Source organism: Botryllus schlosseri, chromosome 11, assembly GCF_051294905.1.
Source record: "Botryllus schlosseri isolate E-star chromosome 11, Bs_hap1, whole genome shotgun sequence".
NCBI classification, from domain to species: Eukaryota; Metazoa; Chordata; class Ascidiacea; order Stolidobranchia; family Styelidae; genus Botryllus; species Botryllus schlosseri.
The window spans coordinates 8,152,033-8,171,786 of NC_137246.1; the positions used below are offsets into that span (position 1 = coordinate 8,152,033).

The window sequence follows — 19,754 nt, forward strand, 5'->3', positions numbered from 1 at the left end:
GATGCGGGGGAAAACTCAACCTGGAATTGTTATCGCGATGGGTGACATGAATCCAACCGTCTTCCGAACCCCGTTATCCACATACCAACCATCGTCGAGGAGGTGTTTTATTCAGACATTTTGACTCTGGAAAATCCAAAGCACGAACCCGGACATCACAGAACTATCGAAGTCTATTGTCCAATTTTCCAAAACATGCATTTCGGTGTACAAGAGCATATTGTATGTGGGTAACCGATGATATTGATGTGATACGACTGAAGGGGGTATACTCTGAAACCGGTAGTCCGTGTATATTTCCGTCACTGTTCGTTGTAATCTATTTCAAACTATCGTCAATACAACAAATACCAAATTGTCAGGTGTGTTTGTCAGATTTCAAAATGAAAATGGTTTTGTTACTCTAGGAAAAGCTAGATGACCAAGAGAAAATGAATTGTTACACTGGGTAAACGCCAGATCTCCAAAGGAAAATGATATTTTCAGTCAGGTAAACGACGACCCGCCAAGTGAAAATGGTTTGTTACCCAGGAAAAAATATATTTCCAAGTGAAAAAGGTTTGTTAACCAGAGAAAAAATATATTTCCAAGTGAAAAAGGATTGTTACCCAGAGAAAAATAGATTACCAAAGGAAAAGGGGTTTGTTACACTGGGTAAACGATAAATCTCCAAAGGATAATGGTATTTCTACTCGGGTTACGACCGACCTCCAGGTGAAAATGGTAATTTTACTTGGGTAGGTATCGTATGTTTAGTGTCGTTGGTATTGTTAAACGTTGTCGCCGGTAGCTGTTGGTATACTATTACGAGTGTGAAAAGGATTTACACGGCCTGTGTAGAGTATCGTGATAGTAAACATATTTTTGGTGCGACGAACCAAGATCGTTGTTTAAATTTTAATGCATTTCGATTACCGAGTTGTTGTACAATAGAGATGACTCTGCATTAGACCGTGCTGTATACTTCGATTAAAACCACAAGACCACATGTAAATCTATTCGCACAACTCGATGATGTTGATATAGTGTTACTAAAATTAATTATTAACCTATTTACACAACATAAAAATAACAATTCATGTCGTAGCAGGTTTCTTGAACTCGTGCTTGATGAAGTAGGCTTTGAGTGAAAAATAATTATTTAGAGTAGTGACATTTTGTGACCAACGAATGTAAATCGATCATGATATTACAATATATGCTTTCGTCAACATACCGACTTGGTGTAGAAACACTTTCACGTTTTTTGAATAACTGGATTCTCGAGACTTGCTACTTGTACGATGTATCGTTGGTGGGCAAACTATAACGACCAATTTGTATGATAGTATGTTTTAGTTGTATTGTTGTGAGGATAACCATGTGAAGACTCAGCGCTTTTCGTTAGCAAAGTAGGTCGATTTGTGTGTAAGATGTAAGCACCGTAACTAGAAAACGTATGTACACTGTTGTTGGAGTAGCTGATTTATTGTTATGACATGGACATATCCTGAAGCCTTGGTTTGTTGTCTTACGAAAGATGAGGCGACCTCAGTGTCGTAAATTGTGTTAACTAAATTCGTATGGATACCACAATTGTGCTGGACTTACACATGGTATTCGCATACTGTACACATACAAACTTTTGTGTAAACAACTCTGGTGTTTCTGTTAATACTAGTTCTGTGTTGAACTACTTGATTATTACGATACATTAACAACCATTCAGACAATAAAGTTCTTGAGGTATCGAAACAGTTTGAAAGCACCACCAATCATTGTACAGGTTTGTAGCATGAGCGAATATTTTCGTGTAACATGAATATATTTCATATGTCTTCGGTAAGAAATGGGTTATGTGGGATAATAATTAGTATCGTAAAACTTGTTGTGTTTGATTGCATACTTTTTTAACATTGTTTGTTGTTGAAAGACGGGTGAGTTTACATTTAAATATAGTAAGCAGAGCAACTCAAGTAATAAATTTTACTCGTTTGAAAATCGACAACGGAAAAAATACCGATGAATGGAGTAACAGTAATAATATGTGTGGTATATTATTTTTAGTGATATGCAACCAATCTTCTAAATCTTCTAATTTATCATGTCATAGAAAAGCCGATTGTTATGAATTCAAAACAAAAGTACTTCGATTATCTGGACAATGGGAATTGCGATCAACGCAGTATTTCGAAGTGGTATGTTCCGCAATCACTAAATGACAAAAATATCAAACTGTGCATACAACTCGGTTAGTTAAACGATACATTTACAAGTTTACCGAAATCTTGATTTATTAATGACAGCTTGATGATGTAAAGCTCAACCACTCCATTGTGTTTATTACAAAGTATTTGACACAGACAAAATATTGAACGAAGGCCCACCACTTGGTTTCATTACAAGGTGAGTGAAAATTGTTTTCTGTTGGTCAGGTATGATTTGCATTTAGTAAAACGATCTACGCCGATTAAGTGACGCTGTTTCATATCCGATGAGTGAGTGAAATTTCCTTATGGTTTGATTTAGCGGGTTATCTACCTGCGATTCAATCACATATAAGTAAGATCTTTTATGGGTTGAGTATTGTGACAACATTTACTTTGACGAATGACAACGAGGGAAATTTCCGATTTCTTTGGTCGTGAGCGTTCCACAAATATTTCTGGCGTACATTTAGCAAGCAACCTACAATATTCTTTTGTTATGGTAATGACTTTCGCAAGTTTGGTTTTATGATTACAATTACTTATTCAAATGATAATTTATGATCACTAACAACAATACAAACACATTTTGTAGATTTCAGTGTAGCGCCTATTGCGATTTTGTTAATGCTATGAGTTTTGTGTATCACTCAAGTCTAGTAGAATAGGATGCGTCCAGTAAAGATATTCCAAATTGCTTCTGTGTTGATCAAAGTCTTGAAGTGTAAATCTGTAGACTTCACAACATCTTAGAGAGTGCGAACGGAATTATGTATTGATCGCGCGCTTCAAACGGTACTCGATACCCAAAGTGATATTTTCACACTCTGTAAGTTGTGTAAGTTTCAATGCGCTGTCACAAATCTTGACAATAAATCGTATCAATTGTTGGATTCAATAGTAACGCCGTGTCATTGTGATATACTCTACACTTAGTCGTTTCAATTACCCGTTGTGAATTAGACCAATAAAGCATTTTGCATCGGGTGTTGAATGTAATAATACCGATATTGTTGTTTCAACTTTAGTCTTGGTTACTGGAAATATTTTCTGATATCCGCGATACGCAGAGTGATTTTTACCAAGGTGGAGTAATTTTCCTATCGAGAACATTTCAGACACACATAGTTTTGCAGCTTAATATGTTAATAACATTGGTACTGAAAAGTTTGTTGCTGTCATAACATTTACCACAACGCGGGGTCTAATTAACGCAAATAATTTAATAATAAAGTAATGATCAACTATTACAAAATCTCATATGTCAAATCAATGTGTCAATCCTTATGTTTACATCATGATAATTTTTGATATAACACCTGTGTTCGATTGTAAGAAATGAATTCTCAACTACGATGGTCAGACTGTCGAATCTCGTATACTCAAACATATTATGTTAATCTCAAGTTGCCGACACTGAGAAGTAATTACTTTTATCTTACAAAATATACCGAGTAGTAATTAGTTTGTCTTGCAGAATATACCACGTAGTAATTCCTCTATCTTACAGAATAGTAACGACTTTTCAAGTTGAATAAAAAAAGACGCGTAGGGATATGAATACAACCAAGCTTGTTATGGATTTTAGGTTTTAGTGATTGTATGGATTCGTGTATGTTTGGTTGTTTTTCATATTGATACTGTTTGAGTTGGTCGGGTAACGGATTTACTTGACAATGTTTTCGTGGTTGATTCTTTGAATATGGTAAGATGGTAAGATGTCGAGACGTAATACTATTTCCGTTAACTCAATTACAACAAAACATAACCAGCATTCAAATAATCCGTAAGCTACAAGTGGATTTAAAACTTGATGCTGTTTTGTGGTTAACTCAAGTCAGTGGTCATATTTGTGTTGATTTCAGGAATGATCATGACGAGTTGGTCGGGTAAATTAGTGGTAGTAACTATGACCGTACAGAGTTGCTGACATTCAAACATCTTTTACGCTGTAATATACGGATTTTATTGTGATAAATTATTTCTCAGTTATTGTTCAGACATTCAAATCTCGTATACTCAAAATATAATATGTTTATGTCAAGTCATTTATGTGTCGATTAGTAAATAGCTTACTTTGTCTTCAGAATAGTAACGACCTTTACAATTGAATAAAAAAGACCGATCATACGAATACAACCAGGATGAATTAATTCAAATTTGTGAGTTGCAGTGATATAATCAAGTAAGTGAAAACTAGATTTTGAACACTTGTTAATGTTGTAAATAATTCTTTTGAGTATGGTAAGATGTTAAAATGTCGCTTTGACAAACGAAAAGTCGGATCGCGAATAGAGTTGCAATGTTCCATTACTTGTTTCAAATCAGTGTGTGTATAATATCGAAACGGGACTGTGGGGGAAGTTGCTAGTCATGTTTGTCAATCCTATTTCAATGCGCACTACGCCAAAGTCGAAATAATCGGTTTCGGATTAGGATTTTACAATTATTTCACACCTTTTTGAATAAGCGTCAACTTCACAGAGGATTAGGGTTGGGTCAGAAATAAGTGAAAATTTGTCGGTATTCGAATCACCGGCTACGCCGGCTCTGTGGTAAACTAATTACTAAAGTAACACCATGCGACTGATTCCTAGATTTAGCAAACTATTTCACACTGACTGATCTAGTGTAATAATCGATAGTTGCACACGACTGCACGGAAACAATTCAACGCGCAGGTCATTCGAAATATAGGTCGCACGCACTGCTTAATCCTCACAACAAGCCACGTTTCCGTTTGTGCGGTTATTGTTGGTGACTCGTACATATTCAACACCGCGCGAGAGATGCCTGAAAGTGCGAATCACGACCGCACCCATAAGAACACATGGTGAATCACCAACACAGCCTATACGCGAAAGCACGACATGCGAAAGTACGACGTGCGAGAGAGGCCTTTACCCGAAAGGGCGATGTGCCACCACGAGTTTTCCATGCGATGTGCGAGAGATGCCTATACCTGAAAGTGCGACATGCGAGCGCACCCATAAGAACCAATGGCGATGTGCGAGCGGAAGGGGGGTCTAAAAGCGCGATATGCCAACACGAGTTTCCAGGCGATGTGCGAGCGGGCCCATAAGAACCCCTGCCACATCACGAGCGATCTACTTTACTACTTGAGCGAATAATTCAATGTGGCTGAAAGTCGGCGTCAGTAATATTCGGGTTATGGTCGAATCAAAAGATCACGAAAAGATTTCTCAAAATAATTAGAATTGTACCGAATTAACACATTCAGATACGAATCAACTTGGTTTGTGTAGTAAGTTTCATTTCGAGTTGGCAAATTGATACATTGGTTGAATATTCTCATAATTCTTATCGCGCAACTAAAGTCAACCACTGTTCGAAGTGTCAAAACATATAGCAAGCACCAGAAAGTGTCAAATTGTTGGTTTTCGAATCACCGTCTGCGACGGCTCTGTGACAAACTAATTACCGAAATATTACCTTGTGAGCGGGCATGAGGGATTGCTATGTCTGAAGCATTATCCGGTGAGTGGTCGTCGGATTTTAAAATTATATCACACCCTTTTGAATAAGCGTTCACTTCACAGAGGATTAGGGTTAGAGCGGAATTAAGTGACAATTTGTCGCTATTCAAGTTACCGACACTGGCGGTCTTTTATTCGTTACTTGTTAAATCTTACCAGCGATATCAAGTTCTGTGGCAAACTGATTACTAAAATTTCACCGCGTGAGCGATCGGTATGGTTATGACACCCAGTCGTGAAAGATGGTTATGACCGAGACATTATCTTGTCAGCGATCGCGGGATTTTGCAAACTATTTCACAGCTATTTGAAGTGTTAATTTGTGACCGTTGTTATTGTTGATATTCGAATCACCGTCTACGCCGGCTCTGTGGTAAACTAAATACCAAAATATTACCTTGCAAGTGATTCCTAGACTTAGCAAACTATTTCACACCTTTTTTGCTGACAGTACGACATGCCACCGCAGCCTATACCTGAAAGTACGAATCATCGCCGCATTCATAAGAATAACGATATATCGAAGTCGCGCTCACCGTAAACGTTGGGATAAACACGAATGCGTCATACATAATAATTTTGAATATACACATTAACTAAGAGTCAATCACGTGATCAATATACTTCGTAATCAACATCACCTCATGACCGCAGCCTATACCAACAACATTAGTTCACTACGACACAAGAATCTGCGCGCACATCATCGCCACAGTATATATCTGAAAGGGTACCATCATCACCGCATCGGCACATCATCACCACAGCCTATACCTGAAAGGGTACCATCATCACCGCATCCATAAGAACACATGGCACCTCACCACCGAGAGGGGGTCCCCCATAAGACATAAAAACCGCATGCGACCGCACCCATAAGAAATAAGAGCCGCATGCCACCCCCACCATAAGACATAAAAGCCGCATGCGACCGCACCCATAAGAAATAAGAGCCGCATGCCGCCGCCGCCGTAAGACATAAAAGCCGCATGCGAGCGGAAGGGGGGGGGGTGTGAAAAGCCGCATGCCAACACGAGTTTCCAGGCACCTCACCGCCGCACCCATAAGCCACAATGGCCGTTCGCGAGCGATCGACTATACTACTATCGTGACTCGAGTCATTACAACCCTGGGTATTGGTATCCATTGATTTTGACGATGTTCCATGCCGAGACTTGTCATGACATTTAGTACGGTAAGTCTTAATGTTAGTATCGAACGCTGTACCAAGTTTCAAGTTTGTCACTGAACTATGTTAGTGGTAATTTCGTTTCCTAAGTCGAGTGAGAGCTGACTCGTCATTTATCGCAAACAAATTTTACGCAAAGCCGGTATTGGTCTCCATTGATTTTAACGATGCTCCTTACCTAGATCCGTCATGAGCTTTTGCATGGTATGTCTTGATTTTAGTATCGAACGCTGTGCCAAGTCTCAAGGTTGGCACTCAATGATTAGGGCAGCAATTTCGTTATCAAGATCGAGTATGGTAGAGATGTGCGCTGATCTGACACTTAGCCTACCTAACGCATTGCGGATTTCCCGCAAAAGCCGGTGTATCTGTGTTAACGCTCACTGTGTTCCATACTGAGATATGTGATGAGACGATGAAACAGTTTACTAACATTCTCGATTTGGATCCAAATATTTACTTTTATTTTATATTCTCCAATGTCAATTTCACCGTGAAATTGTGGCCTTCAGGCCATTTCCTTACAATTACAACGCCTGTCAAGCGCGATAGCTGTTTCAATTACGATGGCGGCTAACAGCTGATCGCTTGATCAGCCTATTCCTCAGTAAATTTCACGCAAAATAATTCGGTGTTGGTCTGTTCGTTTTGATTTTGACAGTGTACCATCTCGAAAACGGTCATGAGGCTACTTCCCGATGATTTCCTGTAACAGTGTACCAAGTTCTCGTCTTTCATCCACGTATTTATTCGGTGATACATTTTCCAAAGGCAATTTTGCAGCAGACATACAGACAGTATAGACCAGCGGTTCTCAACCTGGGAGGCGCGAGAATTTTTTGTCAATTTTTTTAATGTCTGTATAAATTGTTACTTGACATGTATTTCACAACCATTCTGAATATACGATTATTGAATATCGAACTTCATTCGAATTCTAGAAAGCTTGACAAACTCAAACTCCAGAAGTTGCGCTCAACGGAGTATAGGCTGACTTCCACTTCATTTGAGCAAATTTTTGATATTCTATGAAGACTTAGAGAAATTCCTACGTGCAAGTCATTCATTACTTTATTACTTTAGCAGTAGCCTAAATCTCTGTGCGCTAGCTAGCTGCTGTTGATAGCTGGCGAACTGCACTACCTAAGACAGACTTAGATGGAAAATAGGTTGCATGGTTTCGCCCTCAATTTGGCTATAAATCAACACAATTTAATTCATTTCCAAAACTGATCAAATTTAGCATGGCAGGAAAGAACGACGCCGTGCTCTCTGTAGTCACTACCAGAATCAATTTTAGTCTCAGTGCAACCTCCCTTTGAATTAATTGATGTCCTTTTCAATGTTTTGTTGTTATTTTCAAGCAAGTTTGGGGAAGTTTGTCAGCAATGTAAAATACTAAACCACTTGCGGATTAAACATTGGCGTAAGATATACCTTATGTATACTATTATATCAAGGGTGGGCAGCCCGTATGGCCGCATGCCGCAAGCCGTCGACGCTCAATTTAATTAGTATGTGTTGACAGCCGTATACATCCAAATCGCAAGTACGAATTCACTCCCAAATTTTCGAGAGATTTTATTTAATCTTAAAATTTCCTTGCCGCTCCGCGCAATTCAACAAGACTTCATTTTTCAATTTTAATGCAGTAGCACCCTTCTGAATTGCAGGAATAGGAATCCTCAAGAAATAACAATTCATTCGCCGCTCTGAAAAATATTCGCACCCCGCGCGACAATATGCACTCCCAGCAACTATTCATAACATTGCCACTCGCGATTTCGGTGTATACAATAGGCCGTTGTGAAAAGTAAAATAGTCCGGAGTTCACCGGGAATGGATATGGACAGTTTACAGTAGGTATATTTTCCGTCCAGATCGTTCATTGCGGCCTGGAATGCGGCCTTGGGCTACATAAGTAATCGAAATGCGGTCATGATTAGCAGGAAGGTTGCCCACCTCTGTATTGATGATGTGCTCTTTTTGACATGACGATAAAGCAACGGGGGTCATTTTAATAAGCCGCATTTTAACAGCAAAAGACGCTGCGGGCAGCATAACAATATTGCCTGTTGCATTCATGGGCTACTATTAAATTTAGGCCATCGTAGCCTATTTTCAAGTCGAATACGGGAATTTATACATTTTTATATTCATTATAAAGCATTAATGGACACTGGACAGCGTTCATAAGTTTGCAGCTGCTACTTGTGAGAATATGTATTTTCTAGCGGGGCATGTAAACCCCTTCATGGAGCGTGCATTACATTCGTTTCCAAGTCGGTATATGCAACTTCAAATCGTTCCACCAGATAGCCGAACTCTGTTCCAATGCGTGGGCGAGCATGTATAAAATGACGATAACTTTTGCCTTACAGGGGCCATTTTCACATTGAGCTATGAGTGATATGAGAATAAGTCTGGTGTTTGGTGCCATTTCTGAGCAAACCAATCAAGCCTACTCCTTTCCTTCCATGCCTGGGGCCCTGCACCAATAGTTACAGAAGTCTGCTTTGTCAAGTTGATATTTTTCGCTGGTATTCGCAAATATTCGCAAAGTATGTTACGGTTTTATTGAAATCACACCATCCGTATCAGATTTCTTGGGTTTAGCGATATTCGAAGCAACGATGCGTCTGTAACGTCGTCGGCAATCTCATCAGCCGTTTGCAGCGAGTCATACACTCTTTAAAAGTGCAGGCCTACTACGTAGCGGAATTCTCTTGAACCAGAGTCCAGCCGAACAACGATTCAAAACAATAACAATCTGAAGTCGAGCATATATCAAGCAACGAGAACACATTCGCTAGTTTGATGGCATGGAAGGTTGTGGCCGTTGATTAGAGAATTCTCAAATACGAAATTCGGACTATACACAGAAAAATAACTATGAATTGGGGATGAATTGCGGGCAACGTGGAGCGCAATTTTTTTTTTCAGTTGACCGCAGCTTCGCGCCCTCTTCATATGCTTTCACGCCCCAAAGGAGCGCACCCCCATTTTGAAAACCACTGCCTTCAAAGATTGATATTCAAACGAAACAGAGACGGTGCGATAAAAGAGCTAAGTATATAAATCAATTTGTAGCAATACCGTGTCATTTGTAATTGCGTTTATAATGAAAGATGTCGCGGGCCGCAAAATATACGTCAGCATGCCGCATGCGGCCCGCGGGCCACGGGTTGAGAACCCCACTGTACCGGGACCGAATTTCCGAGGCTGCTATCCGTAGTTCTTCAGAATTATGTTTTAGATTCAATATGGCATGTCCAATCTATGAGATAACAATTGCGTATGTGTCCGAACTCGTTGACCTTTCCAGTTAGACTTACGCAATCTCTCGAGCTATAATAGTCATTTGTCATTTCCATTTCTGCAAATAATTAGTCAGGTATAGTGCGAACATGAACCGTGTCGAATCTTTGTTCCGTACGCCGTTTACGCAGATACCACACTTCAAGTCACAGCCAACCGGCAGATCTCTCGTGGCACAAACGTTAAAATCTCTGTTCTCCGGAACTTCGTGTTACCGTACCACCAAGTTACTTGTTAACGTTGGAAAGCGTCATTGTGACGTCATGTCGATAACAATTCGCTTGTAGCCCTTACCCCAACACCCGATATTGTCACGAGCCGCCACTGCAAAATTATATTATGCATCTTCGCCGAAATCTTCGATAGTTTTATGTCCAAGCGCCGAATAAACCTGTCCTTGCCGAATGTACTTAGCGGTATACAAAGGCCACCTGCAATATATGCATATGCCATGTGACATCGTTATTGACCCAACTCATTAATTACCTTATAACAATTTTCACGCCTCGCGCGATTGCGGCCAGACAGGACGCTGACTTTTCAAGACATACTTGTTATCGATTACGATACGTAAAGTAATAGAAGTCTTGTTTTCACCGGTAGCTCATCTTGTTTGCTCCTATCTGCGATTAGAAAAGATCATCAGCTTCCATTTGGCCCGCGCAATGGTTCGTAAATCACTTGTGACCTTTCGGTGAAAAGGTTGGCCACTCCTGGCCAACATCAAGGCACTTAGAAAACGACTTTGGGCTCCCAAAAGAACAAGTTTCTCGATTTTTTTTGCGCTACGCGTAGTTCAATGCGAGTAGCTTTTCGATTTTAATATTATTATATTCTTTGTTCACAGTGGAACTGGTAAATACAGGCATCACACCATGTAACAAAAATCTAGTAGTGCCGATGTTTTGATATTTCCTATACCACATTCCTGAAACAGGTTTCCAGCATTTTGTGCCACAAGTGTCGTATAAGAATGTCATTTTGAGTTTTTCAAACTTTACGCACCATGTTTTTCAAGCTCCTTTATTGAATATCCTATTAACTCTAACATCACACTGATCCGCCATTCGATACATAATAGTTTGATGTTAGTAACAATCATCTTCTCAGTCTCAGTTAGTCAGTATTGGCTATAGCAAGTGAACTCGAATTCCTTTTCGTTTTCTTATGTTAATGCACTGATTGTGGATCTAGTGAGTAAAATTTCCACATTAATGTCAACATCACAAATGTAAGCTATATCTGTGGTCTGTATATTAGTTTGAAGCAAGTTAAGTACAATAAGTCGGTATAAGTGAAGTTTTTTATATTTATTAACTTTCCTTTGGTATGAAAATTGGAGACTGAGATATTAAAAAAACTTGGCATATCATGTACTCTGCGAAACATGCCGATGAAATATAAATGGATGGCTAAGGGGTGATTGGCATTCAATGTCCTTTGCTATGAAAGAATCTGAAGGGGGAGTCGAAACTTTATAGATTGCTGTTACTTAAGTGTGTGTGACATTCCAAAGTCCAGAATAACTAGAAAATGACTCGCTATTGCATATCCTTTTACGCCATATCCTCGTAAGCACCTGTTCCGTATTGCAGTAAGTTTTCACTGCCCAAACTATCAGGCAATAAAAGCTTTAGAAAACTCGACAGGGCTTGAAGATAGAGAAAATGACTCCGATGATGACTTTAACATCTGTCGTATAGATATCACCCCAAAACCACACATTCCGAACCAACAGGAACTTTTGGTGATTTAGTTGGGACTCACTAAATCAAATGCGGAAATTGTAAACTCCGCGGATGAAACTAGGTGACATGTTACGTTCATCTTGTCGATGTCCTTTGTCGAGAAAGGAGAATAAACGATTTTCACGGTATTTTGCTGTGGCAGGTTATCCTTGCTCATGCGGGAATGTTGGCAATTTTTTGTAAAGCTCTTGACAATAAAATGATTGCGAGAGAAGCAGGGGCATTCAAGGCATTTCGAGATGTACTTGAAAAAATCTATTGGAAATAAACGAAACAATGAATATAAACTTCTGGCAAACAATGTGATCGATATATGTGAAAAAATAACGTGGGGCATGTAAACGGGTGTAGGGTGTAAGATGTAAACGAGTGTAAAAAGCATCACTTTCCCTTCAGGCATGCCCGGAACACGATATTTGGCCACATCTGGCCCGCGGGTTGACCACCCTGAAATAGACAGACCCATTCCATAATTTTCAGTGCCGAAACTGGAGCTGGAGCGCGAGCTAATGTATGATAGAAGAAAGCTCCAGAGCCGGAGCTGGAGCAGTTAAAATTCACGCCTACTCCAAAGCCCTGGTAGGCCTACACAACAGTGGTGCTTTTAGCCTGTTTAAGTCTTTGTGCTCCACGACATGACATTACTTGAACAGATCAATGCATTTCTTCTTTTCTTTATCATCCTTTCCACTCTCTCATGATGCTGGTCTTTTGTAATCCGAGCCCCACCGTACAGATGCAAACAGTAGGTGAAAATGATGCGCTCATAGGTAAAACCAATTTGTAATCGTGTTCTTCTCATCGCCAAGGAAATATGTTTTCAGTAGGCCCATGTTTGGATAGAATCCAATATCTTTCCACTGTAATTAAACCGTCAATCCGGATGGGATGACAAGAATCACTAACATGTAAAAAAGGGGGACTAATAACAATTAGCGCACCCAAGGATGCATCACATCATTAATATCTCCCTTCATTTTCAAGACAATCCTTGCATCAACTCCAACAGTAAATTTGATCACATGCGCTGAGAAAAGATAAATAATTGGAAGCAGTAAGCAGAGTTGGATAAATTACAATAATTCTGTTCAATCACGATTACAATTATAATTACTTTCTTGAATGTTTCAATTGCATTACAATAACAATTACTGATACAGTTACAATTACTATGTTAAGCATGTAATGGATTCGGTAGAGAGGTGTTTTTTTGACAGCCGTAGCGACGTAATTAGCAACAATCTCAAGCTATTCAGTATTCATGTCTCATTCATGATACGTACGTAGAATACCTTTTAATTAAAAAAAATCAAACTTATTCGAAACTATTCCTAATCATGAGGACTGAAAACTACAAACACAGAAAAATGTTTCAGGCGATTGTTGACAACCAAAAAATTGACCGACTAACAGCGAATAGGTTACAGGACAGTCAATAAAATTTAATCAAACGATTAGGCTATTCAGAAGCTCAGAGCTGAGTGAAGATAGTGAAATCTAATTGGTAAGGCGTCAGCGATAAGGATGATAACGATAAGATGTGTAAAATTACAATAAATGCAAAAGGAGAGAACCTCCTGATAACTACGAATTACGACATTTTGGTTCGCACTTACATTTTCACTTACTCGAAAACTATTAGATTGCATTTGATGAACATTGGGATGTGAAAATTTCTGGCCCCAGTAAATTTGGCCAAGATTAGATGTAAGATTGGGATAACAACTCAATAAATGCGTGATCAAGTTTGATGAAGCCTTGATTGGAAACTTGAATTCCTTTTTGCAATTGTTGCAGCAAGCCTCGGTGCTGGTCAGAGATTTAAAAATAAAACTATGACTGTGGTGTAAGAAATGGCTCAGCACAGGCTTCGGAAGAACATATTTGCTGTTGATTCATTTTTGAATCATCAACTTTTTTGGACACGCCGCCCTCTATGACAGTGAAATATTTCGTGTCCCTCTTGTCGTCATATCACACAATGAAGCCAGAATGTTAGCAATCGTTACAGATAGTTTGATGGTATAGAAGGTTATGACTGCTGATAAGAGAATACTCGAATACGAAATTTACAACATAAAAATTCCGACTATACACAGGGAAACAACTATGAAATGGAGGTGAATCGCGCCAAGCGCGCAAAAATTTTAGTTTAAAGTTTTCCGCGTTGCTACTGAAGTATGGGAAACGGTTTAGCATGGCTGAAATGTCTAGTTATAACGCGGCACGCGTAGAACACCGATGTGAATAAAGGCTAATTATTACAGGTGGCGAATGTGTACTAAGGCCTAAAGGCCTTGCGGCCCCTCGTCGTCATCTTGCTCCGTACGGGATTTTCACTGGTTTGGCGAATAAGTGATTGATTAACTACACTGGGCAACAATTTTGAACAAAAAATTTGTTGATTTCGATTTTGCACTTGCTTTAGGCTACTTTTTGCGTGCTGATTCCATAGATGCCACTGGTTTTTTTCTATCGCGTCAAGTTTTTGCTCTACGACATATGCCCAAAATATGCAAATTTTCACGAATTTAGCCATATTTATTTTCCATACCATATAAAAATACACACTTTTACCATAGAATTGGTTATCTAGCCAAGGGATCAATAGAATTCACAGGTCCAATGACCCATTCAGCTTATCCAGTGTAACTTTAAACTGCTATATGCTCGATAATTTGGATCAAGATGAAGATATTAGGGATAGCAGCTGGCCTAAAGATGTAGATTTTTGTCATTGAATATGATTCAGAATGTAGAGTAGTTCATCAACACAAGTTATTGATCTGACATAGGCTTTGGGATTTGGAATAGAAATTTTCGGAACTTTTAACATCCCTGCGAAGTGAGAAAAGATTACTTGGCCAGTTAGAGAAGGTATCTCACTTTGGATCAGGAGAACCAGCCTTTTCTTCGTCGGCCTACTTTCGGTAGCTTTTTGTATTACCGTGATACTGGTATTGGCATTATACTGTCACCATGGATTACTGAAGGAGTTAGGAATCCCCATTTAGAACTCAAGTGAATGACAAATAGGTAGCTCAAAAAGGATCCTAAAGTGTGGCATTCTCCAAAATGGCAACGTCTTAGGTGCAGTAACAATTTCAGACTCAGTTAGTTTTGGTGAATAATACAGAAACATTGAGAACAATACAGAAACATAGAATTGTTGCAATATCACGGGCACGATTAGATCGTATTTGTCAGATTTGAAATACTGTGTTTTCTTTTTTTTTTCAGACAATAAGGATGCACAGCACATGCAACCCTGATACACATGTACCACTGCCATATGTTTATGTCGGACAGCAGACACTAAAAAAATATCTTAATAATTTTCCTGAAAACCTTGACATAGTGAGAGATGGCCAAGGGGAATGTAGCGATCGCTGCAACGACTTGTTGCAAGACACGCTATGGTATGTGCTTGATTGGAGTCGACGCTATAGCTACAGCTACAGTTCCCGTTGTATTCACTAGTTGACTGACTAATGACCGCTTTGAGTATACTCTTGCAATCCTGATCACACCTGTAGATCAAAGGAGCTTTCTTTTATATAGCACAGAAAAGCCAAATAGTAGTAGTAATAGTAGTAGTCAGAAACTTGTAGATTTACCAGGTTCAAATGATACTGCGGTACAATAACAAATAGAAAGTATAAATGAAGCGAAATGGGGCCAATTGTCTATCTTACGACTGAAGCGCGAGCGCGCCGACCTGAATGTGCGGGCTCCGAGAACACGTGCTTCGCAGACTGCCTGTGCCGTCACGGTTGTGGCTTCGAGAGCGACCTATTCATGCTTTCGCGCATGACGGAATTGGCACCCACAGATACCAAGAAAATGTCCGCCAACAACTGAAGATGATGGGGATAAGATATCAGCGTAAAGTGGAGCTTACATATGTTAGCTGACTATTGCTCGAGTATCCAACTGGACAACCTACAGAATTATGGGTTATTAGCGTGAATTTGGACCCTGAAACTCGCACTTTATTCGTCCTGTACGAGCAATATCAGTTTAAATCAACCAAATAAAGCAGTGCAAATGTTTATTTGAAGTCTAATGCTTTACTTTTTACTGGTTGTGGTTTTTGAAACGTTTTATACAATCAACACAAAATATTAAATTAGTGCTATTATCTGGATTTTGAGGCAATGATGGGGTGCCTAACCCAACAACTTGACGTGATAGAGAAAAACGGAAGTCATTTTTTTTAATTCAGCGCCCAAAAGTTAGTCAAATCAATTGCCTGATTAAATTCAACAAAAACTGTGTTGACCTGTGTTTTTATGTTGTGATTGTCAGGTTTCCATAACAATGTTGTTGAAATTGCAATTGAGCAAAATTGTTATCGAATTACAATAACAATTACACTAAACAGAAATGCTTCAATTCAATTACAATTACAATTACATGAAAAATGTAATTACATTCAGCTCAATTACAAATAACAATTGTTCCAACTCTGTTAGTAAGTGAAACTAAACCAAACCATACGAAATTCGAACCCGAATATGAAAATCTATTTCCCGTCTCGCGCAACTAGACAAAGATTCAATGTGGTTATTCATAACATGACTACTCACGATTTCGGTGTACAAAGTAAGTCGATATGAGTGAATAGATTAGACTGGAGTTCATCGGCAAAGGACATGAAGACATTGGACTGTTGAAATGGGTATTTGGCCTCCGATTAATTCATTAAGACGATTAGGGTTGCTTTTAAAATGGTTGTTTAGAACATTTTGTTTGATACATGTTTTAAGCCAGATGTGTCAAAGAGAGGGAGAGAGAGAGAGAGGAAATTATTTTCGCCTGCACCATCGAGATGCTTTGACGACGGAGTTGCGATATGGCCGTGAGGTCATCTAGTCTGCGCTCCCGTTTTTTCACCTCCATGCTATCCGTGATTGGTGAGCGCCTAGCAGGATAGCTACGGATACGAATTTTCGAGTCTTTGGTATGACCCGTCGGGTATCAAACCCACGTCTACCGCTCGAAAAGCCGGACGCATCACCATTACATCATACGGCCCGTGGGCCGCATCCGCCCAGACAGACGATTTCTTCCGAACCACGAAGCAATTCTGAATACATTGGAAACTGCTAGTAATATCCAGCACATTTCTGTTAAATTAAAGATTTTTAGTATAAAAAGCTTCCAATAAATAGCAATCCCCCAAGAGAGCCAATGTCGAGTGTGTTCATCTTCATAGGCCACATTATAACCATGTGATGTGACGGCGGTTCTGTGTTTTCACTCAAGTCAACATTACGAGCAAGTAGCCGACATTGAAACTCAATTCCGAGAAGGCAAAAAAATTGTATACTTTTAGGGAATAATAGACCGAAATGCAAATATTCACAGAAGCGATAACGCCATTGTGAAACCGTCTTATGCATGGTAGGCTACATGAAGAATGTGATATTCACACAAAATACAATTCATATATTCAAAAAGGTGGCCAGCCTCATAGAAACCCGACAAATTTCTCGCCTACAGTTAAATCTCTTGAATACCTCACAAGCACAACCTATACGCATTTCTATACCGCCAGATTAAAACTGAAATGGAGGGACATAGAAATATGCCAACTCATCTCGTCGTTCCAGCCCCTGTTTCAGCGATTTATAATTGTATTCAACCAGCTAACCATTGTATTATAATCAACCCCATTGTCTGCGAATAAAGTTCTTGCTTGAATAAAGCTTCTATGATATCTGAAATGCAATGTGATATAGGGCAGGCCTACTATTCTGTAAATAGGCTTGGTAATACCGTATTCAAATGTCAAAAGACTTGATAGATTTGAAGCAACATTTTCGAATCATTTGAATGGTCCGGGACGCCAGCAAGGTGAAGATTTGAATCCGGCCCGTGACGCAAGCTGAGTTGTCTGCTTTGAACGAAGGATTCCATTGGATTAGGATTTGGGTCTTTTTCTTAGGATTTGCATTAGGATTTGATTTACCGATTTTCGGGAGATTGATGTCCTGTGGCCAATGGCGACAACGTTTTTCGTCCTATCAAAGTTACTTCATGTAATTTGGCACTTATTTCGCGTTTTATTTTTAGCTATACAGAATATAAAGATGTTCTTGGAGGTACAAATCTTCAATATACAACTGAATAGTGTATTCATATTGAAATGAACCCGAATACTTTCGGCTGTCACTTATCAGGGATAATCATCAGCAACTAGTTACAGAATAATAGGCATAAGATGTAGTTTTTTATGCGGAATTCTAAGTTTGAATCGGATTACGAGTAAAATTAGGATTTGAAGCTTCGGATTTGGATTGATCAAGACATATAAATTTCAAATCCGCTTATCTCTGTTGTGTCCACGTCTTTGTAAGACAATAAGGTGCAAACATCTATGATTGAAACGAAATGCAAATTTCAACATTTGTTTCACCTTGTAAATAATTTTTTGGCCTAACGCTACAATTTTGACAACATTTTGACTTGTTTTGACATGTCAAAAAATCTCTCTTTGAATCATTTAGGTTAGTCAATCCAAATTGTGTAATATAAGGGTCAGCACATTTTCGTGATCAATCCTCATCTTCCTAACCACAAAGTGATCGATGCAACTTCTGGTGGGCTTACTATGTGCATCTAGTTTCTTCATGTGTAATTGTGCATCTATTTGTTTACTGAATTTTGTGAATGATTTCTTCAATAATATTGCTACTCCATATATCGCTATAAAATTGTTATCCTCTCTCAGCTCACGGAATCAAAGTTAGCGGTGGAGTTGGTGAAGATAATAACTATAACAATGCGGGGAACGTAAATGTCTGTACATCGCTAAATACAGCTCATGTCACACGCCGAAAACAATATTTATGAGCAGGAATGCCGGCCCACATCAGCAGGGTTCACATCTTGTGGTTTCCAACCTTTTTATGATCACGACTCCATTTCCAATTTGAAAATGTTCCAAAGCCCACCTCTAAATTTGGTGAGTTGATTAATAAAAATGACCAGCCCCGCCGCCCAGACTTGGTCATGGCGTATGTTTGAAGCTGATCAAGTTCAAGATCTTCGCGATCCCCAGAAAAAGGCAATCGACCCCAATCTTGCGAGCCACTATCTTTTGTGTAAGCATCCAAACGGGCTTTCCGACACTTGGAATGTAGGGGGGATGTGGTAAAATTACAAATACAATAACTTTTAATACAGTGATTGATATCTAATTTATTTTTATTTTTATTTTAGTTTTTGTGAGGACAGGGGTACCAATATTAATATTAATATACTCGACACTGAATCCAACGCAGCGCCCAAAAAAATAATTCCAGTAGCATAAATCCTCATAAAAATGAGATGTTCACGAAAAAAATTCACCTCCTTTCAAACATTCGAAATCCCAGGCATTTAAGCATGTACCAGCATTTCCTTCCGCGCGCAATTTGAACAGTGAAATTCCGGACGTATGGCAACCCTATTGTAATCATAATTGTAATCGACTATACTTCGAGATTTTGCTGTAATCGTAATCGTAGTTGTGATCGCGTTATTTAGGAGTAATCGTAATAGCAAACAATTGCATTCATGAAGTAAGCAATTCTTCTCTTATATCCATTGCACCATTTCTATATTGATGAATTGTTTTTGATACCATTGTAGCACAGAAATATTGGTGGGACAGTGTGACAGTTATCGTACGGGACATGCCACCACTGATATGGGTGGGTGATGGTGATACTGTTCATGGTTTTATAAGCGTAACGCGGGATACTACGAAGAAGAGGAACAAACAGGGGATTTTAGGCATTTCCAAGGAGAAACTTCCCGAGAATAACCT

At 39.1% G+C, this 19,754-nt stretch overlaps 1 protein-coding gene across 9 annotated transcripts in view; it reads left to right on the forward strand.

Annotated features, from left to right (window-relative positions):
• The window catches only part of LOC145449993 (uncharacterized), a 174,861-nt gene that overhangs the window by 136,649 nt on the left and 18,458 nt on the right, over positions 1–19,754 (forward strand). The window lies entirely within an intron of this gene.